General features: G+C 43.2%; 1 protein-coding gene across 6 annotated transcripts in view; it reads right to left on the bottom strand.

Annotated features, from left to right (window-relative positions):
- The window catches only part of RABGAP1L (RAB GTPase activating protein 1 like), a 556,714-nt gene that overhangs the window by 476,303 nt on the left and 55,909 nt on the right, over positions 1 to 24,502 (bottom strand). The window lies entirely within an intron of this gene.

The raw sequence follows: 24,502 nt of genomic DNA, 5'->3' as shown, positions 1-24,502 counted from the left end.
TATTCAGGTACAATGTAGGAGCCCCAGTCCTGCTGTACCAGGTGCTGTACAAAACAACAAAACAAAGAGACACTCCTTCCCCACAGAACTTGCAATCTAAGTAGAAGACAAGAGACAACAGGTCGAAAAAGGGCAGAGGAGCACAAGAAATGAGGTAATACTGATCAACAGGGATCCTAGAAATCCATTTGCCACAGGAAAACGTGGAATTTACATTTTTGCACAGAATCTTTAGTTTTTACCTTTTGTGAAAAAATAAAAACATATATTAACTGTTAACTAAATTATACTGAAAATACCAATGTCACTTACTCCATGTGCACAACCTCCACCTCTTGTAGTTGATTTTTGAATGCACTTTAAAATTTACATAGCTAAACATACTCCAATAAACTGCTTCTTGGGTATAGAGGTTTTTTCAACAGTATATAGGGATTCCTGTTTTAATGCATTTCAAATGTCACTTCAGCCTCCAGACGTGAGAAATTAAAGTTATGAGAAGATGCCAAAAAATCACCCCTAAAACCATGTCACTGAGTTTGGTAAGGACAACATTTCATGGTAATGTGCAGTTCTGTACTGTATGCACCAAAGCTGTAGATTACATTCGAAGGCAGACAAATACAAAATGCAATTATATTAATTTTATTATAATGATTAATTGCACTGGTAGGCTTCAAACTTGCTTTAAAATGTTAAATATATCAATAAAACATTGTGTTCAACTGACAGGGTGAATAAAAGGCAGTGATTTTTCAAAAAACAAATTTAAAAAAATCAGATTTTTTTTATTTAAATTGGATTTTTTTGATAAAATGCTTTTTGAGGAAAAAACTAATCTAAAGATAGTTTTAATTAAGATACATTACAGCTCAAAGGTATCCCATCATGGAATAGGGATTATAAATTCTAATTCTATAGTATGAGACAATACGTTCATGTAATGTTTAAGAAAAGTTTTGTAAATTAGTTCCAATAGATCATGGATTAGGGTCGTATGGGGTCTCAGGAGCTTCTGTATAGATTATTTAGGTTAATCTTTCTATCTATCCAATGAGACTCAGTGCTAAATCCAGAAGACACCATCAGAGACGCTTAGTTTTGCAGTTCTCAAACTGTGGATTTGTGTCTCCAGAGATAAAATGCTTGTTAACAGCAAAAATGTAACTAACTAACTAACTACCTACAACCCTATTGTCCCTCTGCAAATTTCTCTACACTGAGTCAATCCCTTACCTCTCTCTAAAAGTGCAAAGTTTCAAAAAGTTCAATGATTTAGGGAAGATTAGATCTGGACAAGGAGAAGTAGTCTGGAGATAAATGTGAGAAGGGAGGGTCAGGCAGTAGAAACAAAAGTGAAACTGTTTAAGCAGCATATTCCAGAAGTCTTGAGGTATTTCTGAGGGTAGCCTTCATTGATTTGAGATCTACTATTCCATTCTCTCACTAGAAGCAGCAGGCCATAAAAGAGACCCAGTTTGGAAATATTTTAATGAAGTTCCTCTACCTGTGGGTAAGACAGGCATGCATGCAAAATGCTAACAGTGCAACAAAGAAATGCAAGGACTGATTGCCCTAATGAAACAACATCATGAGAAGTGTTCCTTCTCAAGAGGAAGCTGCATTGAAGATAATGAAAGGAACATGTCTGAACATGCAGGATCTTCAGGTTGGTAAACTTCTTTATTTCATACTTCTTTCTTAAGGACTGCCTGTCTTCCTTCTGGACTATTCTTGAATTCTCATGTTTGAGCAAAGAATATAGTAGTTACTCTGTGGTACTATCATTTTAGATACAGTTGTGATCAAAAATAAATAGCTGAAATAGGCAGATCTTCCTTTTACAACTTCACCTTTAACAGTAGTACTGAGTGTCAGTCAATGCAATGAGTAATACTAAATGAGCAGTATGGTGGTAATAATGAAATAACTGCACTGACTTATTTTGTTTAGGAGAATCCATCCTCAACATAAAGGAGTCTGAAAACTATCCACCTTCAAGATCACCATCATTTTCTATAGTTTCAGAGTTATCTGTCAATGATAGTGTTTCAGTCACATCATGTATGTCACATAGCCACAGTATATCACCTGTAGCAAAAAGAAAAACAACTCCATCATCCAGAAACAACCATAGATAAGTTTGTGGTAAGAACCAGCAGATTACAAAAAGAGGTAACTGATGAAAAAATTGCCCCGTTGGTTTATGCAACAAACTCTCCTTTCCGTATGATTGAGAACTCACATTTCATAAACATGGTTCAGTCTTTAAGACCAGGATACAGTCCACCCAACAGAGCAGATGTCGCAGGCAAATTGCTGGATAAAGTGAATGAACCAGAAATTGAGCAGTGTGCAAAAGGTCTAGAGAGTGAAATTGTTAACCTGAGTCTTGATGGGTGGAGCAATGTCCACGATGATCCTGTTGTACGTGCTTGTGTGACAACAGAAGAAGGGAATGTCTTCCTTACAGAAACAATTGATACATCAGGAAATGCACACACAGCAGAATACTTACAAGTAGCAGCAGTAAAAGCTAAAAAAACCTCAAATGTCTACTATGCAGCTTGGTCACAGACAATGCTGCAAATGTATCCAAGATTAGAAGAAATTATTTAGAAGAGAGTCCCTAGCTAATAACATACGGTTGCAGTGCTCATTTGATGCACCTCCTAGTCAAAGACTTCAGTGTTCCAGAAATAAAGGCTAATGTGGTTGAAATTGCAAAATAGTTCCGTAACAACCACTTTGCAGCAGCAGCTCTGAAAAAAGTGAGAGGAACCAAGCTAACTCTCCCACAAAAAGTGCGATGGAACTCAGTAGTGGACTGTTTTGACCTCTATATCAAGAACTGGCCTAATCTGACGACAGTTTGTGAACAAAATTGTGAACAAATAGATGGCACTGTCACAGCCAAAGTTCTCAACATTGGGCTTAAGACAAATGTTGAACACATGCCGAGTACCCTGAAACCTATTTCCGTAGCCTTGAACAAAACGCTGGGAAATAGCTGTTTTATTGCTGACGCCGTTGAAATTTGGATGGAACTGAGTGAGATCTTTAAAAGAGAAACATGCAATGACAGAGTTAAGTTACAAGCATTAAAAAAATGAATGGGACAAGCACTATCTCCAGCTCATTTTCTTGCAACTATTCTCAATACATGGTACCAGGGTCAAACCTTAACTGCTGAAGAAGAGGAGCTGGCTATGACATGGACATCTAGCAATCATCCTGTGACGCTGCACTCCATATGACTTTATTCATACTCATTATAATATTTTCATATAATGTAACTGGAATATGCTTCTTGCAAAAGGTCTCTTGTAAGATATCATTACAAAACTTATAATCTACTGAGTGTGGTCATCCTATTTGTGTGAAGTATCATTCTTGTATCTGAAGCTAGAAATATGAAATATAACTCTGCGGTCCTATTGTAATTATGCAAAGTGTGGGCCATAAATGGTGGTTTGCAATCTTGAGGGCTCCAATCAACTAGAACAATTGGTTGTAAATTGCTCTGTTTACTTGCAAGCCTTCCTGTGAGTCAGGCCAGGAAGAATGAAGGCTTGGGGTCTCACAGGACATGTGACCATGTCACCTAGGACTGGAATCCATCTCAAACCTGGTGCTTTTCCATTTAGAAGGAAGGGTGGGGACCCAGAGAGACAAGATTCCTGCTTTTTGCCAAAGCTATATAAGGGGGTAGAACAAAACAAAGTGGGTTCCAGTCATGAGAAATCCCCTAGTTACCACCTGAGCTGGAGCTAACAAGAACTGTACCGGGGAAAGGATTGGGCCCACACTAGGAAAACTCATTGGAACATCTCTGAGGGTGAGATTTTATCATTTTTTTTATGTATTAGGCTTTTTGGTTTATTTTCCTTGGTAACGTACTTTGTTCTGTCTGTTATTACTTGGAACCACTTAAATATGACTTTTTATATTTAATAAAATCACTTTTGCTTATTAATTAATCCAGAGCAAGTATTAATACCTGGGGGAGGAAACAGCTGTGCATCTCTCTCTATCAGTGTTATACAGGGCGGACAATTTATGAGTTTACCCTGTATAAGCTTTATACAGAGTAAAACGGATTCATTTGGAGTTTTGATCCCATTGGGAGCTGGATGTCTGGGTGCTGGAGACAGGAGCACTTCTTAAGCTGTTTTTGGTTAAGTCTGCAGCTTTGGGGCGCATGGGTCAGACCCTGGGTCTGTGTTGGAGCAGACTGGCATGTCTGGCTCAGCAAGGCAGGGTTCCGGAGGCCCAAACTGGCAGAGAAAACAGACTCAGAGGTAGTCTCAGCACATCAGGTGACAATCCCAAGGGGGTCTCTGTGACCCAACCCATCACAGATCCCTCCATAGTGCCAACTATAATAAACTTCAGAGCTAAGGGTGAACCATTCAAGAAACATATGTTTGCTGATGATGTTTTTAAGAAAAATCACACCAGTGAACTGGTGGAAAGTCACTTAAGCTCTTGGAATCAGAGACACTTAACAGCAGTAGCTTCTTCTGACGGTGTAGAAAGAATATTTTCTTCCTTTGGACTAATTCATTCCAAATTGAGAAATCGTTTGGGACCTGAAAAAGCAGGAAAGCTTGTTCTTCTTTTCCAGATTGTGAACAAACAGGAAAATGAAGGTGAAGATGAATGAGTTAGCTGCAGAAGACAATATTTTAAGTTTCTCACATTGACCTGGCTGACACAGTCAATTTAATTTTTGTTTTTTTAAATATTTCATTTAACTATTTTAGTTAACAATTTTAACAAAAACAAACCTGATTTTAAAAAACTTGAATGTTTCACTAAATTCAAAAATTGATGTGCTTGTTTTGTTAAAATATTGTATGTTTGCTGTTGAAGAAAAAAATCCAGAATACAGACCTCCTAATACAGCATGGCAAGGAAATCCTCCAAATATTATTGATTAACCTGTTGAATTGGAGATATTTATGAAGTCATTGGGAGGTGAACTATCTGCTTCAATTACCTTTGGTAAATGAAATAACCAAACAATTGTTCATTTTCTGATATAGCTGTAAAATTAATCTGAAAAGTTTTCAGAGTAAATCACTTTAAAAATGTACAGTGTGTACCTTCTGTGACGAAGTGGGACTGTTCTTAATGTTTCCTCTGAATACTGTAGGGGTGCCTCAGTTTCCCCTATGCATTTCTTAAGTCTCTAGGTGGTGGAATAAGGGAGTGTAATTGTTGCAGAACAAAGGGCCAGGGTACATAAATAGCCGACACTCTGTCTCTTGGCAACTGATGGCCTGGGCCCTTCCCCCCTGCAAGGTAATAACTAAAGGCTTGGAGAACAAAGGAATCAGGTGACCTCCTGGCCCGGGAAAGGGACGAAGGCCAGAGGAGGAGGGGCTGGAGGGTGAGTCAGTTTGGGGCTGGCTGGGAACGAGGAGTGAAGTGCAGATGTGGTTGTCTGGCTTACAGCCCCCCAAAATGGACCCGGCTGAGGGGTCCTGTTCTCTGTACCTACAAGCTCTGTTTTAGACCGCGTTCCTGTCATCTAATAAACCTCTGTTTTACTGGCGGGCTAAGAGTCAAGTCTGACTGCGAAGTTGGGGTGCTGGACCCTCTGGCTTCCCCAGGACCCAGCCTGGGCGGACTCGCTGTGGGAAGCACACAGAGGGGCAGAGGATGCTGAATGCTCCAAGGTCAGACCCAGGAAGGTGGAAGCTGTGTGAGCTTTTGACCTGAAGACAGTCTGCTCACAGAGAGGAGACTTCACCAGAGTCCTGCCTGGCTTTGTAGGGAGCAGTTCCAGAGCATCGCCCAGGACTCTGTGACACCTCCTAAAAATGAAACCTACATCTATCTCTGTGGTGTGAAGAATATGTATTAGGTTTATAACAACCAACAAGAATGCACTTTTGTGTAGAAATCCATGATTAAATCACTAGTCTTCCTGACTAGTGATTTAAATCAAATCCACCGTATCAACTAATAGCTATATATCGTGGCTAGGGAAACTAAAGTTCAGCATTTCATTTTAATAGTGGAAAAACACAGATTTTTATGTATTTTTTTAGTCAGAGAATTTTGGGTTTTTATCATGGAAAACTAGGATCCTGCTGATCAGGATGACAGGCAATGGTCTCAGCACACCTGCTGTCTAGCCATTGTTGTTGTTTTTTAAGACATCCTGGCAAAGGACAGTTTTAACAAAGTACATTTGCAAATGTTTACAGAAAGCTCCTCCCAAGCATGAGGGGCAGTATGATTTAGAGCACAAAAGTGCTTGTCTGAAAATTTTACCAGTGGGCAACAAACACTGGCTTCATTGGCAGGAGATGGGAGTCAACATCTCACCAGAGAAAGAGAATAAGCAGCATGGCGTTAGGCTGCAAAAGGTCTTGAAAGTGAAAACAAGAAGTTTATGTTTCATGTAATGGAGAAAGAAGAGCCAATGGATGCAAAGAGAAGGATGACATGGTTAAAGTGATGAGGGAAATGAACTTTGACTTTTTTTTTTTTTTAAATAAACGTGAGTGGTGCAAAATTGCATTTACCGAGTCCAGAGAACACATTGCAATAATTGAGATGCAAGATGACAGCATGAACAAGCATTTTGGAAATGTGGATAGATAGATAAGAAAAGGTCATATCCAGGGCCACCCCTACGCATATGCGGAATACGCAGCTGCGTAGGACACCATGAAATTTGGGGCACCAAATTGCCCCAAATTTCATAGTCCCCTAAGCAGCTGCATGCTGTATACGTGGCAGCACCAACTCCAGCGGCCAGCCCTATCCCCCCGCAGGCCCCCACGCGGGCTGCGCCCCCTGCAAGAGGCAGGGCCATCCCGGGGGGGGGGGGGGGGGTGTGCCAATTCCCTCCACCCCAGCTCTTAGTCTCCGCCCCCAGCCCAACCCCCATTCCATTTCTTCCCCCAGAGATGGACGCAGCCCAGAGGATTAGCAGGGGGCCTGCACCAGCAGCAGTGGTCGGGCCCAACCCGATACTCAACGGCAGGAAGCAGAGCAACCGACCCCCAGCCTGCTCCACTGAGGCAGCTCCCAGCCACATTGCTCCGCTTCCCGCTGCCAGTGAGTGCAGGGGGCCTACCCCAAGCAACAGGGCTGGGGCCTGGGCAGGGGAAGCGGAGAGGGCTGGGTCGCTGCACTTCCCGCTACCGGTGAGTGCCGGGGGTGGTGCTTTCCCCAACACAAACATCCCGACGCAAGCGACACAGCTGGGCCCGGGGAAGCAGAGCGGGCTGGGGCCGGGTCGCTCCACTTCCTGCAGCCGGCGCCAGGCCCCCTCCTGCTAATCCCTCGGGCCACTCTGGGCCTGTGGGGGCCCCCCCCAAAGCAGCTCCCCACAGTTCCTGCTTCTTGAGCGCAGCCCATCCCCCCCGCAGGGAGGGTAAGACAGGTGCTTGGGCTGCATAGGGCACCATAATTGGTAGGGATGGCCCTGGTCATATCTTAGCTATGTTATGCAAAAAGACTCAGATTTTGACACAGCCTGAATGGGAGGGTAATTTCAGATTCAAATCTAGGCCTGGTGTCTTTTCAACATACCCTCTTTTAGATACTAAAGAAGTTTGATATATGGTCATATGGCAAACAGCAACTTTACAGCAGCATTTGTATTCTAACATAGAATTTCTGCTCTATCACAAGAATAACTTCTCATCTCAGAGACAGTTGACAGTCATTCAGCTCCTTTTAGCACCACAATATAGAACAGAAATGGGTGTCAGTACTTTTGTCTTGTGCTGTTAGGATAGTTGGGACTGAGGTACAAAAGTAAAAATGGCTTCCCCAGAGTACAAGTGGAAGATTGAACATGCTACTCAGTACCTTTTTGACGCTGAAATGCATGAATGAACCACAGAAGTGATTTGATTTCTCATCTCCCTTAGCCCATTCTAGTCATGTGCTATTTTGATAGCAAAGGTTTTGTACACAAAAGTTAGTATGACACCATCCATGAGCCAAAGTAGCTTCCCATACCATGTACAAATTAGCCACCAAGTACTAAGAATTATCAACTTGAATCATATTCCAGAGCATATAGCATAAGTATTAGAATGACTGCCTAAAGACAACATGATATACACTCCCAAAATGCACACCAAATTTAAAAGTTACCCCTAATTTTTTTTTTTTAATGAGCTGCCTATAAAAAAAATATTCACATATACCACATAATAAACATTTGGATGTTGATAGGTCATACAGCTAAACACTTATCAAGTGACATAGTAATAATCTAGTAAAACCTGTTAAGTGATCCATACAGATTAAAAGATCTTTATGAGGCAACCGACTATCTTGTGGGGCAGGGGAAGGCGCCGCACACAGACAGTAATGTGATGATGTAACATGCTCTTTTATTACCGAAAGAAAACAGAGGCAGTTACTTACTGACTTTCTGGTTGCTTCTAGACAACAGGAGGTTATGAGGACTCTCTTTGGTAGCTAGTTTTACTCTTGTATATTAGCACCTTCCCCATCTCTCTCAATACCAACGGTTTTGAATTTAAATTCTTCCCTTCCTAAATCATAGCAATTTAAAATGTCAGAAACGTTAATGGGTTTGGTTTCATGGAACAAGATTGAAGTTATGATGTAGCAGGCAGGCAGACAGGTTTATATATTCTAAACTAAATCTACATATCACACATTCAAGTTTGGCAGGTTATAACCCACAATACGATCACAAGGCTACTCTAGAAGCTCTCTTCCCTGGAATATATATGGCTGCAGTAAAGACGGGGAAGCAGCTTCCTCGGAGAGAGGCACTCCTAGAGCCCAGGAAAAGACAGATATTTACCTCTCGTAATTGTTCTTCGAGATGTGTTGTTCATGTCCATTACAATTAGCTGTGCAGGCATCGCATGCATGGACGTCAGAAACTTTTTCCCTTAGCAGCTCCCATTGGGACGGCAGAGGAGCCCCGGCGCCCTTATGGTGCTGTATATAGTATCCAGCCAGCCCAGCCCCGCTTTGGTTCCTTCTTGCTGTAGACTCCAACAGAGAGGAAGGGGAGGGAGGGTATTGTAATGGACGTGAACAACACATCTCGAAGAACAACAGTTACGAGAGGCAAGTAACCGTCTTTTCTTCTGCAAGTGCTTGTTGACGTCCATTCCAATTAGGTGACTTCCAAGCTGACCATCAGAGGTGGGTAAGAGCCAAAGAATGACTGACTGGAGGACAGCCCTGCAGACCGCTGTATCATCTCTGGCCTGTTAGTTGATGCCATAGTGAGATGTAAACGTATGCAATGAGGACCAGATAGCTGCTTCGCAGATTTCATGGATGGGTACAGGCACCAGAAAGGCAGTCAAAAATGCTTGCACTCTCGTTGAATGGGCTGTGATTGCCGGAGCTGGGACCTTAGCCAGCTCATGGCAAGTGCGAATGCAGTCTGTGATCCAGGACAAAATGCGCTGAGAAGACAGAATGAAGGCCCTTCATTCTATTGGCTATGGCCATGAACAGTTGGGTTGATTTGCGAAAAGGCCTCGTGCGTGCTATGTAGAATGCTCGGGCTCTTTGAACATCTAGCGTATGCAAGCTCTGCTGCTGCGGGTTCGTGTGAGGCTTTGGAAAAAAAACAGGCAGACAAATGTCCTGTCCCATGTGGAACTGGGAGACCACCTTGGGGAGGAATCTAGGGTGCGGTCTAAGTTGCACCTTGTCCTTATGAAACACCGTATAAGGGGGTTCGGAGGTGAAAGCCTTTAGTTCAGACACTCTCCTCGCCAATGTAATGACCACCAAGAACGATACCTTCCATGAAAGGTAAAGGAGGGAACAAATAGCCAGGGGCTCGAACAGTGGGCTCATTAGCTTGGAGAGGACCAGGTTCAGATTCCAGGTTGGTACTGGCGGTCAAGAGTAAGGGTATACCCTCTCCAATCCCTTGAGGATATGCACCACCATGGGATTTGAGAACATCGAGCACCCAGATTCCCCTGGGTGGAAAGCTGAGATACCTGCCTGGTGTACTCTGATGGATGAAAGTGATAGACAGTGGTGAGCTGGAGCTGGTTAGCACGAACTGGTTAAATTTTGAAGCTGGTTTAGAACTGGTTGTTAAAGGGGTGGGCAAACTCCAACCCGCGAGCCACATCCGGCCCGTGGGACCGTCCTGTCCGGCCCGCGGGACCATCCTGTCCGGCCCGCCTGAGCTCTCAGCTGGGGAGGCTCCCCTGAGAATTCCTTTTTAATTTTTACTCACCCAGCGTCGCTCCGGGTCTTCAGCAGCACTTTGGCGGCAGATCCTTCACTCGCTCCGGGTCTTCAGCGGCACTTCAGTGGCGCGTCCTTCAGTGCCACTGAAGACCCCGAGTGACTGAAGGGCCTGCCGCCAAAAACCTGGAGCGACTGAAGGAACCGGTTCTTCAGCTTTTGGCAGCTCATCACTGGGATGGGCCTTGTTGCTTGAGGTGAAGCAGGTAGTCCAGCATAACTGGGATAGATACCTGGAGCGGTAACAGATGTCTGGGTTCACACCAGCAGGAGAACCTTTTCCACTTGGCCAAGTAAGTTGACCTAGTGGAAGGTTTCCTGCTGCCAAAAAGTATTTGTCTCACTGGCTGACAGCACTGGCTCTCAATCAAGTTTAGCTTGAGCTTCCAAGTCATGAGGTGCAGGGACTGTAGGTTCGGGTGGAGAAGGCGCCCATGGTCCTGAGTGATCAAGTCCAGATATAGGGGTAGGTCTATTGGGGCATCTGCTGATAATTCGAGGAGTGTTGTATACCAATGCTGACGTGGCCAGGACGGGGCAAGCAAGATCACCATTGCTCTGTCCCTGCGTATCTTGAGCAAGACCCAGTGGATCAGCAGGATTGAAGGGAAGGCATACTTCAGGCCCTCTCCCCCACCGCATTAAGAATGCGTCAGAGATAGAGCCTGGGCTGTGGTTTTGAAATGAGCAGAACCGAGGGCACTGTCTGTTGTCCTTGGTAGCCAACAGATCGACTTCGGGATAACCCCACTTTTGGAAAACTGACTGCAGGACACCTGATCGGACTGACCACTCGCGAGCTTGGCAGAACCTGCTGAGGTGATCTGCCAGCTCATTCCTCACCCCAGGGAGGTAGGATGCTTCCAGCTGTATGGACCAGGCTATACAGAAGCCCCAGAAGAGCCGAGCCTCGCGGCAGAGGGGTGAGGAGCGAGCTCTGCCCTGTTTATGTAAAACATAGCAGTGTTGTCTGTCAGGACTGTCACGCTGTGACCTTGCAAAGTGGCGTGAAAGGTTTGATAGGCCAGACAAACCACTCTGAGCTCCTTCGGGTTGATATGAAGGAGTATCTCATCCTGCGTCCACAGACCTTGCGTTCTCAGTTCCACTAGATGTGCACCCTAACCCAGATCAGATGCATCTGTTACTAACGTCAGTGAAGGCTGGGTTGTGGCGAAGGGGACTCCTGCATAGATTACTGGTTGGTCCAGCCACCACACAGAGACTCTTGGACTTGGCCGGGTAGTTACTATCATGTCCAGGCTGTCTCAGGCCAGGCGGTACCATGATGTGAGCCACACTTGTAGGGGTCTGAGCCTCAGTCTGGCGTGCTTGACTACGTAAGTACAGGCTGCCATATGGCCTATTAACTTCAGGCAACCCCTCACGGTTGTGGTGTGGTATTGTAATATCGTCTTGACAATTTGTTCTATGGCCTGAAACCTGGGTTCTGGGAAACTTGCTTTTCCCTGTACTGAGTCCAGGACCGCCCCTATGAATTCTATCCTTTGGGTTGATATGAGTGATGACTTGCTTATGCTGAGAAGGAGCCCCAGTCTGTGAAAGGTGTCCCTGACCAGTGTAACATGGGACTGCTCTTTGGAGTGCCCTGTCAGCAGCCAATCGTCAAAGTACGGGTACACTCGAACCTGTCTTTTGCGCAGAAAAGCTGCTACCACCGCCATGCACGTGGGAGGCTGTGGAAAGGCTGAACGGGAGCGCCGTGAACTGGTAATGCTCGCAGTTTATCACAAAACATGGGAAGCATCTGTGTGCCGGATGGATGGCAATGTGGAAATAAGCGTCCTTCATGTCGAGGGCAGCGTACGAATCTCCTAGATCCAGTGACAGGATGATAATAGTGCTTAGGGAGACCATGCGGAAACAGAGTTTGACCATAAATGTCTTGAGTCCGCGAAGGTCAAGAATGGGTCATAGACCCCTCCCTTTACCTTGGTTATTAGGAAATAACGGGAGCAAAATCCCTTTCCCCTTAGCTCCTGGGGAACCTCCTCCACCGCCCCTACATCAATGAGTAATCGCACCTCCTGCATAAGGAGTTGCTCATGAGAGGGGTCCCTGAAGAGGGATGGGGAAAGGGGGTGGGAGGGAGGGAAGGAGGAGAACTGGAGGGCGTATCCCACCTGTACTGTGGGTAGGACCCAGCGGTCTGATGTTATACGGGATCACGCACTGTAGAAGTGGGATAGCCGGTTTAAAAACTGTGGGGAGGGGTCCTGGGGTTGGATTGGTACGCTGTCCTCATGCATGCCTTCAAAACCCTTGCTTGTTGCCTCGCTGGGGCTTATTTGGGCCTTAGTTAGACAGATTGTTCGACGGTCTGCGTCCATTATTCCTGCCTCACCTGCAATAAGGGTCTTGTCTGGGGCAAGGTTGGTATTGCTTCTGCTGTGGAGGTTGAGGCCTGAAGGGCTTCTTCTGGGTTGCTTCTGTATGCATTCCCAAGGATTACATTGTAGTCCTGGAATCATTGAGGCTATGCAGCCTGGAGTCTGTTTGAGCTGAAAAGAGGCCAGAGCCTTCAAAAGGGAGGTCTTGCAATGTGTTTTGTACCTCGGGAAGGAGGCCTGACACCTGTAACCATGCTGAATGCCACATAACCACTCCTGATGATATGGTTCTGGCCGCAGAGTCAGCCGAATCAATGGGGGCTTGCAGAGATGTCTTGGCTATGCCTTTTCCTTTCTCAATTAGCGCAGAAAACTGCATGCGAATCCTGAAGCAGGCGATCCTTAAACTTGGACATAGCGTTCCAAGAGTTGAGGTTGTGTCTGTTAAGGATGGCCTGTTGGTTTGCGATCCTGAGTTGCTGTCCTCCCGATGAGTAGACCTTCCTGCCAAAGAGATCCAATCATCTGGCCTCTTTCGACCTCGGTGCCAAGGCCTGCAGACCCTGGCGTTCTTTTTCATTCAGAGCTGACACGACCAAGCAGCAGGATGGAGGGTGGGAGAACAAGAATTCATAGTCCTGAGATGGGGCAAAGTATTTTCTCTCCACTCCCCTGGCCGTCGGGGTAATAGAAGCTGGGGTTTTCCAGACTGTCTTATAATTACTCTGGATAGTCTTGATCAGTGGCAATGCTACCCTTGAGGGTCCTTCCAGAGCCAGGATATCAACCATCGGATCCTCAGGCTCAACAGCCTCTTCCGCCTGAAGGCCCATATTAAGAGCAATTAGGTGGAGAAGTTCTTGCTGGGCCCTATGGTCGATAGGTGGGGGTCCTGATACAGATGTTCCTGCCAATTTCATCTGGGGTGGATAAGGATGTGTGCTGAGGCTGGTTGCCACCGTCCTGACCCTCCTGTAATGCCCTGTAGTCCTGGACCATGTTTGGGCCTGTCAAGGCTGTTGCCTCTTCAGAGGCAGACTGTGCCTCCTGCGGTCTTGGGGTATGCTTCTCGGTAGCGGTGCAGGCAATGGACCTGCCTCTGTTGGCTGCTCTGGGGGTCCAAGGTTGGTCTAGAGAGAGTGGCCTCTCTTGCCCTCAAGGTGCGTATATATGGCGACCTTGAGTGGTGTCACATTGAGTGCACCGACCTGGAGGCTCTAGAAAATGTGCCCTGTAGGTGATAGGCCCATGGGGTCCAAAAGGGCCACTGCCCCAGAGTTGGCCACTGCGGCTGCCAGGCTGTGTGGGACTCTCTGCTGGTCTTGGTCCGGTGCCTGCTGTAACTCGAGCGGCCTGAGTCAGTTTCGGAGGCTGATGGGGAGGACCAAGGCAGTGCAGATGATCGCTGTGCCACCGTGGGGTGCCGAGAGGTGTGGGCCAGGGACCATTGCCGAGATGATCGTGATAGTGAGCGGTACCGGCTATCCCAAGACCTGGACCACCTTAGAGCATATGGTGCCGGGGAAGTGGCTGGTACCGTGTTTCAGTGCCAAGTAACCAAGGACGACATGGAGCAATGATGGGTCCTTATTGAGTGCCGTAACCTCATGTGGGGTTGTCGGTGCCGGGGAGTGGCGCTGTGGCGAGCTCAAACGGGAGCGGTGCCATGAGCGGCACACCACTGCCAGTTTCCCTCTGGACAGCACCCGTCTGGGTGGTGCCAGAAGCTTCTCCCTGCATGGGATGGGATTAGGTGCCAACAGTTCGATGAGGTCCTTTGCAGCCTCAAATGTGTCAGGCATAGAGGGGGGTTCCAAGACCACCTCTAGACACTGGTCTGCGCTGAAGTCGCTACGCGCCGGACTCAACGGTGCCTACAGCGCCGGAGTCAATGGTGCCGGTTCCTGATAGGAACCAGAGTCCTGTCTCTGAGTTGTAGGAGCCTCTCTGAGTGTCTTGGTCGCTCTTTGAGGGGAGTGTCCTCTTTCCTCTTTCTTATGGCACTTGGCCAGTGCCGGGGAGCTTGAGTGCTGCCGGGGCTGGTTGGCTCATCTCAATGCTGGGGATTTACGGAGCTGGGAATCTCTAGAGCCCGGTGCCGAATCGCGCACCAATGCCAGGGCACTTCGCACGAAGGAACTTGGGCCCGGTACCAGGCATTCTGGGGCCGCTGGTTGTAATGCAGCCTCCATGAGAAGCTGCTTAAGATGAAAGTCTCTTTCTTTCTTAGTGCAGGGCTTAAAGGCCTTGCAAATTTTGCAACCCTCAGCCTGGTGTGCCTCCCCCAGACACCTAAGGCAGGAGTTGTGGGGGTCGCTGTGGGGAATAGACTTGTGACAGTTAGCGCAAGCTTTAAACCCCTGGGCTTGCTACATGCCCCGCAGCCCAAGGCTGGTAGCTGAAACTAATTCCCAGTCACCTCTAGCTAAATTGTACCTAACTAACTTATTAACTATCTAACAAACTGTCTAACTGGTAAAACGAGATTGCTAAGGGATCATTCGCAAGCGAGAGAGCACATTCCAATGCTGCCACGGACAGTAAGAAGTAACCGAAGCGGGGTCGGTCCTTCAGGGTACTATATACAGCGTCATAAGGGCGCTACTAGGGGGCTCCTCTAGGGAAAAGCTTTCCAACCTCCGTGCACGTGACGCGTGCACACCTAATTGGAATGGACGTGAACAAGCACTCAAAGAAGTAAGATTTGAGCCCAGTGTGGAAACCAATACAAGAAGAATTCTCTATTATTCTATGCCTCCCCCAACCTCCATTTTGTAGGTCCACTTTCCATATGAATAACCCAAATTACACCTGTGGATGAGGACAATTCTTGTTGATTGACATCCCCCTTACTGAATTCTGAATAAGAGCACTTACGCTGACCACAGTCTTGTGAAATTCACTGTTGGTGCTATCTAAGTTACTAACAGCAGCAGAGGCACTGGAGCAGTCTGACTGCAGACTCAGAAAGACAACAGTATGCCTCTTGACATTTGGAAAGTTCTCTCAACACCTGTACAGATTAGAGCTTTATATTTACAGTAAAAATTTAAAGTCTACATAAAATAATGGCTCGGACAGCCACACTCACTCCCATAGGCAAATTTATTTTATCAAGCCTTGATCAGCGATACAGTACACATGCTGGTGCAGAAACCCCTAGAAAAAACACAACGTGCATTTTTTGTTTAAACTATTGACCATTACATAAACTAGTAATATACCTCCTAGGAATGCAGAAAACATTGCCCAAATGGATTTTTTGCCAAATAGGTCACATTTTCAACTCCAAACTGAGTCCTCTTTTTAAATTTGAAGAGGATTACATATTTTGGACTTCACAAAAATTAAACATGTCCCATTTTATCTAGTTTTAAAATAGAAAGACCACATGCAACAATCTACATTGAGAAAGTCTTAAGAATTGTGCTGACACTGTAGAAGATAGGATGGTTAAGGCAATGGACAGGACTCAGGAGATTTGAATTCAATTGCTGCCTGCCTCCTCCACAGATTTCCTGTGCAATTTTGGGCCAGTCATTTAATCTTTTGGGGCCTCAGTTTCCAATTCTTGCTCATATGCGGCTTCCAATTATCCAATCCTTCTTCTGCGTTGTGTACTTAGAGCATAAGCTCTTTGGGAAAGGGACTGTCTCTTAATATGCATTTGTACAGCGCCTAGCACAATGGGTCTCTGATGTTGATTGTATTACACAAGTGCCTTATAGATCCAAACAGCTTTTCATGTTTAGTGCTATGAACTAAAAAGAAAACCACAGCAGAATGAGATTAAATTAACCTCACTGCTACTTTCTTGAAATAGAAATGATTCAATATAAAACACTAAACAGTTTCTAACAGGAAGTAAGTTGCCTGTGCTCTCAGAGCAAACAAAAACAAGCTCCTAATGTGCACGTTTCTCATCTAAGATAACAAGAGCAGGACAGGCAAACTCTTGCTTAGTAAAGCTGACCTATTTTGTCTTCAAGTAGATGATGTAAACTCAACAGTTTTGCCAACTGGCCACAAAATGAAATTGTGATAAAAAGAAAACAAAAAAGAAAAGTTACTTACCAGTAACTGATTCTTGAATAGTTGCTTTGTACTTATATGTATTCTGGGAAAGGTGCCACCCCTGGCATCTGAATTCCTGGAACTTTCTGAAAAGCTATGTCCGTTGGGGCTACATGAGCTGCATTTTACGCTACTGAGCAATCAGCACCCGAGATCATAAGGGAAGTACAGTCCTTAACTGCTTCAGTTTCCTCACCTAAACCTCAGAGTCCAAGGTATATAGGAATTCAGAGGCAGAGGGGAGGATGGGTAGAGAGTGAGAATATACAGCAGCAACTCCCAAGGAACCACAGTTACCAGTAACCTCTTACTTCTTCAAGGGCCCCTGAGCACTTCCACTCAAAAAGGAGATTAATGAGCATTTGATACCGTGCCACATGGGGAATTATTAGTTAAATTGGATAAGATGGGGATCAATAGGAAAATTGAAAGGTGGATAAGGAATTGGTTAAAGGGGAGACTACAAAGGGTCCTACTGAAAGATGAACTGTCAGGCTGGAGGGAGGTTACCAGTGGAGTTCCTCAAGGATCGGTTTTGGGACCAATCTTATTTAATCTTTTTATTACTGACCTCGGCACAAGAAGTGGGAGTGTGCTAATAAAGTTTGCGGATGATACAAAGCTGGGAGGTATTGCCAATTTAGAGAAGGACAGGGATATCCTACAGGAGGATCTGGATGACCTTGTAAACTGGAGTAATAGTAATAGGATGAAATTTAATAGTGAGAAGTGTAAGGTCATGCATTTAGGGATTAATAACAAGAGTTTTAGTTATAAGCTAGGGACGCATCAATTAGAAGTAACGGAGGAGGAAAAGGACCTTGGAGTATTGGTTGATCATAGGATGACTATGAGCTGCCAATGTGATGTGGCCGTGAAAAAAGCTAATGCGGTCTTGGGATGCATCAGGAGAGGTATTTCCAGAAGGGATAAGGAGATACCTTTATACAAGGCACTGGTGAGACCTCCCCTGGAATACAGTGTGCAGTTCTGGTCTCCCATGTTTAAGAAGGATGAATTCAAACTGGAACAGGTACAGAGAAGGGCTACTAGGACGATCCGAGGAATAGAAAACTTGTCTTATGAAAGGAGACTCAAGGAGCTTGGCTTGTTTAGCCTAACTAAAAGAAGGTTGAGGGGAGATATGATTGCTCTCTATAAATATATCAGAGGGATAAATACCGGAGAGGGAGAGGAATTATTTAAGCTCAGTACCAATGTGGACACAAGAACAAATGGATATAAACTGGCCACCAGGAAATGTAGACTAGAAATTAGACGAAGGTGTCTAACCATCAGAGGAGTTAAGTTTTGGAGTAGCCTTCCAAGGGAAGCAGTGGGGGCAAAAGATCTATCTGGCTTTAAGATTAAACTCGATAAGTTTATGGAGGAGATGGGTATGATGGGATAACATGGTTTTGGTAATTAAATACGCATGGTAAATAGGCCTAATGGCCTGTGATGGGATATCAGATGGAGTGGGATCCGAGTTACCCAGGAAAGAATTTTCTGTACTATCTGGCTGATGAAACTTGCCCATATGCTCAGGGTTTAGCTGATCGCCATATTTGGGGTCGGGAAGGAATTTTCCTCCAGGGCAGAGTGGAAGAGGCCCTGGAGGTTTTTCGCCTTCCTCTGTAGCATGGGGCACGCGTCACCTGCTGGAGGATTCTCTGCTCCTTGAAGTCTTTAAACTACGATTTGAGGACTTCAATAGCACAGATATAGGTGTGAGGTTTTTTGCAGGAGTGGTGGGTGAAATTCTGTGGCCTGCGTTGTGCAGGAGATCAGACTAGATGATCATAATGGTCCCTTATGACCTAAATATCTATGAAACTATGAATACTTGACCAGGACTGTCAATTTCTTTAAACATCCCTCTCCTCTGGAGGATGGAACAACAACAGATCTATAAAGCACACAACCGATTAAAAAAAAAGTTTTAACCTTTTCTAAAAATTAGGGCTGTCGATTAATTACAGTTAACTCACGCGATTAACTCAAAAAGATTTATCACGATTAACCGCAGTTTTAATTGCGCTGTAAAACAATAGAATACCAATTGAAATTTATTAAATACTTAGGATTTTTTCTACATTTTCATATATATTGATTCTGTGTTGCAATTGAAATCAAAGTGTATATTATTTTTTATTACAAATATTTGCACTGTAAAAATGATACATTTATTTTTCACAATCTCTGTCGTGAAAGTGCAACTTACAAATGTAGATTTTTTTTTTGCATAACTGCACTCAAAAACAAAAATATAAAACTTCAGAGCCTACAATCACCATTACAAAGGACATGCTTCCAAGCTCATGACACATGAAAAAAATAATGCGTTAATTAAATTTGTGACAACTCCCTGGGAGAGAATTGTATGTCCCTTGCTCTGTTTTACCCGCATTCTGCCACATTTCATGTTATAACAGTTTCGGATGATGATCCAGCATATGTTGTTCATTTTAAGAACACTTACACTGCTGATTTCACAAAACGCAAATAAGGTACCAATGTGAGATTTCTAAAGATAGCTACAGCACTCAACACAAAGTTTAAGAATCTGAAGTGCCGTCCAAAATCTGAGAGGGATGAGGTGTGGAGCATGCTTTCAGAAGTCTTAAAAGAGCAACACTCCTTTGTGGTAACTACAGAACCTAAACCACCAAAAAAGAAAATCAACCTTCTGCAGTGGCATCTGACTCAGATAATGAAAATGAATGTGCATTGGTCCACACTGCTTTGGATTGCTATCAAGCAGAACCCATCAAATGCATGGACGCATGTCCCCTGGAATGGTGGTTGAAGCATGAAGGGACATAGGAATCTTTAGCACATCTGGCAGGTAAATATCTTGCAATGCTGGCTACAATAGTGCCATTAAATGCCTATTCTCACTTTCAGGTGACATTGTAACCAAGAAGTGGGTAGCATTATCTCCTGCAAATGTAAACAAATTTATTTGTCTGAGCTATTGGCTTCACAAGAAGTAGGACTGAGTGGACTTACAGGCTGTAAAATTTTACATTGAAAAATGCAACAATGCAGTTATTTTTTGTGCATAATTCTACATTTTTAAGTCCAACTGTATGATAAAGAGATTGCACTGAAGTACTTGTATTAGGTAAATTGAAAAATAAGTCTCTTTTTACAGTGCAAATACTTGCAATCAAAAATACATATAAAGTGAGCACTGTACACTTTGTATTCTGTGTTTTAACTGAAATCAATATATTTGAAAATGTAGAAAACATCCAAAAATATTTAAATAAATTGTATTCTATTATTAACAGTGCAATTAATCTTGCGATTAATTTTTTTAATCACTTGACAGCCCTACTGAAAATATGTGTTTTCTAACAGAGGGAAAGGAGAGAAATGATTATTAAATGGTAGTAGCAGATACCGGTTTCCATTATTACTTGACTTGGCTAAATATCATCCTTTTTCTCTTCCCCCCCCATATAGTTCAGATCTCTGGATACCCTAGATGCTGTCATATCCTTCTCTTCCTTTCCCCTGCAATCCTCTAGCAGCCTGTTACAGCTAAAGCTCAGCTTTCAAGAACTATATTAAAAAGAGCAAATATTGTCTATGGCAGCGGTTCACAACCAGGGTGCCATGAACAAGTTTAATTGGGGGGAGGGGGGGTGTCGCCAAGCAGCATCAGATTCACTGGGGTCTGGGGCTGGAGCCTCGCTGCCCCGCCACTGGGGCTGAAGCCAGACAGTCTGAGCAACTGAGATTTGTGGGGCCCTCTATGGCATGGGGACTAACACTGGAACTGGTTTTTATAGGCAGAAAAGAGTTATGGCACAGGTGGGCCATGGAGTTTTTATAATATGTTGGGGGGAGGGGAGGGGGACTTGGAAACAAAAAGATTGAGAACCCCTGGTCTATGGGATGTAAGTTTAAGGCTACGTTAATAAACGACACGTGTGTGTGTGTATTATATATACATATTTTTTTTTAATTTTATCTTAATAGGTTTTAAAACAAAAAATGCCACTATATAAATTTTTTACTGTACCCTGATTTAGCCCTTTTAAATGGGACCTGCAAAGGGGGAAAGGAAGAGTCCCCTCCTCATAATATATAATGGCAGTCTAAAAGATCATTTTCATATCCCTAAACTCTTTTTCTGCTTCTTGATTTTTTATGGTTGAAATGCAAGTGTTGTTTTCACAGAGATATCCAAGATAAACAATTAAATGAATAGGAATGTTTATTTTCACTCACTCAATTTAAAATTCTGTTTTTGTTAACACCTATTTAAAGCAAACACCTGAAACCTCCCAACAAATTTGACAATTACCCTAAAAGTCCTCCAACAAAACCAGAAGCTGAAGTCAAACACTCCTAGTATTTCTAAAAAAGTTTAAAACAAAAAAAGCTGAGAGAAAATATGAAAACACTCACATCACGTTCCACACGACACACAGTAAAGTACCAAAATAGGGTATAAAAAATCCTTTGTAGGATGTTTAATAATAAAATAAGCCAGGAGATTCTTAAGAAGCACAAGAAGCACTGTATGGCTCTGGAGTATTTTTAAGAGTGACTGGTCCTCTCTCCTTGCCCCGGAAACAAGTAATATTTTCCTAGTGACCTTTTAAAGCTATAAATAGACACAAATACTTTTGCATCTCAAGCTTGTAATTATGTCGTACAATAAAAGAATACAATATTTTTCCCCCATATTTTTTTCCACCATCCCCCCACATACCCACATTCAACCTACATAAACAGCACAACAGATACCATCTATGAAAAAAGATTCTATGTTATGGAAGAATTAAACTGACCAACAAAAAGGCTCAGCCAGCCAATCTGACTCTAGCTTTTGGCAAGCTATATCCAAAACCATACCACTTCTCTGTTTAACACAAAGAAAAATAATGTGCTGGATAATGAAACAGAAAAGGTGACAAAAACACAAAAAACAAAACAGACTTTTTGCTATGACTAAGGTAACCCTTTTAATGTGGTTTGATCTTTTGAGTCACCCTGCTGTATTTATGCGTGCAGTGTTATTCAAATTTCTAGTTTGCTAAGGTGATGTGCGCCACATGCTAATTTGCTGCTGTGAAGCTACATATTGTCAACTTACTGTTCAGTGTCAATATAGTATGCCTGAGGCCATGTCTACACGATTGGCATTATAGTTGCATAACTACGTCATTGCAACTATGCCAATGTATCACCATAAAGCAGAAGTAAAGACCATAAAATAAAAATCAGAGGCAAAAAAGGGCAGCCTTTAAAAAACTGAAAGTTAAGAAGAAAATAAAAGGGAACCAACTCTGGCAAGTCAAGTGTAGAAGTATAATTAGGCAGGCCAAAAAAGAATATGAAGAGCAACTCGCCAAAAACACAAAAACTAACAACAAAAATTTTAAGTACATCAGAAGCAGGAAGTGGGGTCACTGCATGATGGTGTTAAAGGAACACTCAAGGCTGTTGTGGAGAAACTGGACTAATTCTTTGCATCAGTCTTCACTGAAGAGGATGTAAGGGAGATTCCCACACCTGAGCCCTTCTTTTTAGATGACAAATCTGAGGAACTGTCTTAGATTGACGTGTCAATAGAGGAGGTTTTGGAACAAAGTGATAGACTAAACAGTAATTTAAAGTCACCAGGACTAGACAGTATTCACCCAAGAGTTCTGAAGCAACTCAAATATGAAATTGCAGAACTACTAATTGTGGTATGTAACCTATTATTTAAATCAGCTTCTATACCAGATGACTAGAGGATAGCTAATATAACACCAATTTTTTTAAAAAGGCTCCAAAGACGATCCTGGCAATTACAGGCTGGTAAGCTTAACTTCAGTACCAAGCAAATTGGAAGAAACTATAGTAAAGAACAGAATTATTAGACACATAGATGAACATGATATGTTGGGGAACAGTCCACAAGGCCTTTGTAAAGGGAAATCATGTCTCACCAATCTATTAGAATTCTCTGACGGTGTCAACACACATGTTAGCAATGGTGATCCAGTGGACAGAGTACTTGGATTATAAGAAAGCATTTGACAAGCTCCCTCACCAAAGGCTCTTAACCAAAGTAGGCATAGGTAAAGAGACAAGGTCCTCTCCGGTACTGGATTAAGGCATAAGGTAACTAAACTACAGCTCAGGGCCTCCCAATATGAGGGGCCTCTAAAAAAGAAAAAACTGACTCCACTTCAAATTTTATGAAAATCGGTTGATAAACGAGATACAGGAAGAAGAGGATTCTCTCTAAACATAGACTTTTCATTCAAATATGACAAAAATATACACGTGGCTACACAAATACCCTTACCCTACCCTTATACTTCAATCATTGCTCATTATTGACAGGTGGGAGGCCAGTGCTGAGAAGAAAAAAAAAAACCTATAACTGCACTTCTAAAATTAGTATTTCTACTAGTAAGTCTACCATCAGTCTCCTAAGGCAGCGTTTTGTTAGCCAGCTACTGGTAAAATTCTGACCATGCCTTTCTAATTTATTTAAATAAATAATCTCACGGCTGATAAAATTGGGAAAAATGTAAGGTCTGAGACTGCAGTGTCGTGAAGCAATCCTGCCAAGCTCATACTCGTATGGGACTCGTCCTAGGAGTGACGTCATGTATATTGGCCCCCTTGGCTGGTAATAGCCGGAAGGCCGCCATCTTTTGTTTATGATCCAGCACGCTCAGTCGTATAGTGCCTTTGTTCCCGTTTTGTTTCGTTTTCTGAAGTGTTAGTGTGTTTTCTTCTTTTGATCTGTACATACGTACAATTGTATATTGTAGTGCGCATGCTGCTTTCTGCGGTCCATACTTCGTATGATTGAGTTTGCAGGTGAACGTCTTATGGACTTGGATTGAGTGGATCTTGAGGAGGACAAATTTGTGTTGGCTTCCCTCTGTCAGTTTCGGGAACCTTCACAGTAAATATCAGAGAGCGCTGACAAAAGGATAAATTGAGGGTTCTGAGAGAAGTATTCTGAGTACTTGGTGAGCAAGTTATTTCAAACTATGTGCATATATGATTTATAAGCTATTAAAACCTATAATATTCATTATATTTGCTTGACTATAGGCAAGTTTTTCTCACTTTCTCAATGCTTGTCGAGAGATTACCTGTCTTTTTTTCTGGTAAATTCTCTCTCTTTCGCACATACAGCTTGTTGTCACTCTGTGTCTCCGAGGTGTTTACTCAAGATTAACTAGTGGTCCTGGGGAAGACAGAGGATAGTGAAGTGAATGCGAAGAGAGATGGCTGCCTAGAAAAAAGATTGGGATTTTCTGCTAGGTGGGTTTGGCGCACATAAGGTAATATTTTATTATAGATAGTATGCTATGTAAAAATTCTTATATAGACTTATAAATCACATATATGCGTAATACATTGTATTTTTATAGTATGGCAAACGAAAAATACCAACAATTCATTGTTTTGTAGTGAAAATTAAATCTGAATAAACATCTGTAAATATATTTTATATATACTGTGAATAAAATTTGTATTTTTCCTAACAAAATAATCAAACGGTTTTTCATTTATTCATATGATAAGAAGGATAATTTTCCTTATTCACGGTATAAAAAAATTATATATCCTCTCCTTTTCCTCTGAGAACAGACAAAATAGCACTAACTTTTAACAGAAATATCCTGGTATAACAATACTATATAAAATTAATATTTTACTGGTTTCAATTAAAACTTTCTACTACTAATTTTACTAACAATATTTGGTAATTCAGCATAACCATCTATAAAAAACAAACCAAATAAATTTACTGGAAAAATACAACCCACATAGAATTTTCTGATGATCTGCTTATTACCTGGGTGTAA

This window comes from Chelonia mydas, chromosome 8, assembly GCF_015237465.2.
Source record: "Chelonia mydas isolate rCheMyd1 chromosome 8, rCheMyd1.pri.v2, whole genome shotgun sequence".
In the NCBI taxonomy this organism is placed as follows: domain Eukaryota; kingdom Metazoa; phylum Chordata; order Testudines; family Cheloniidae; genus Chelonia; species Chelonia mydas.
This window is presented reverse-complemented; position numbering and strand designations above follow the sequence as displayed.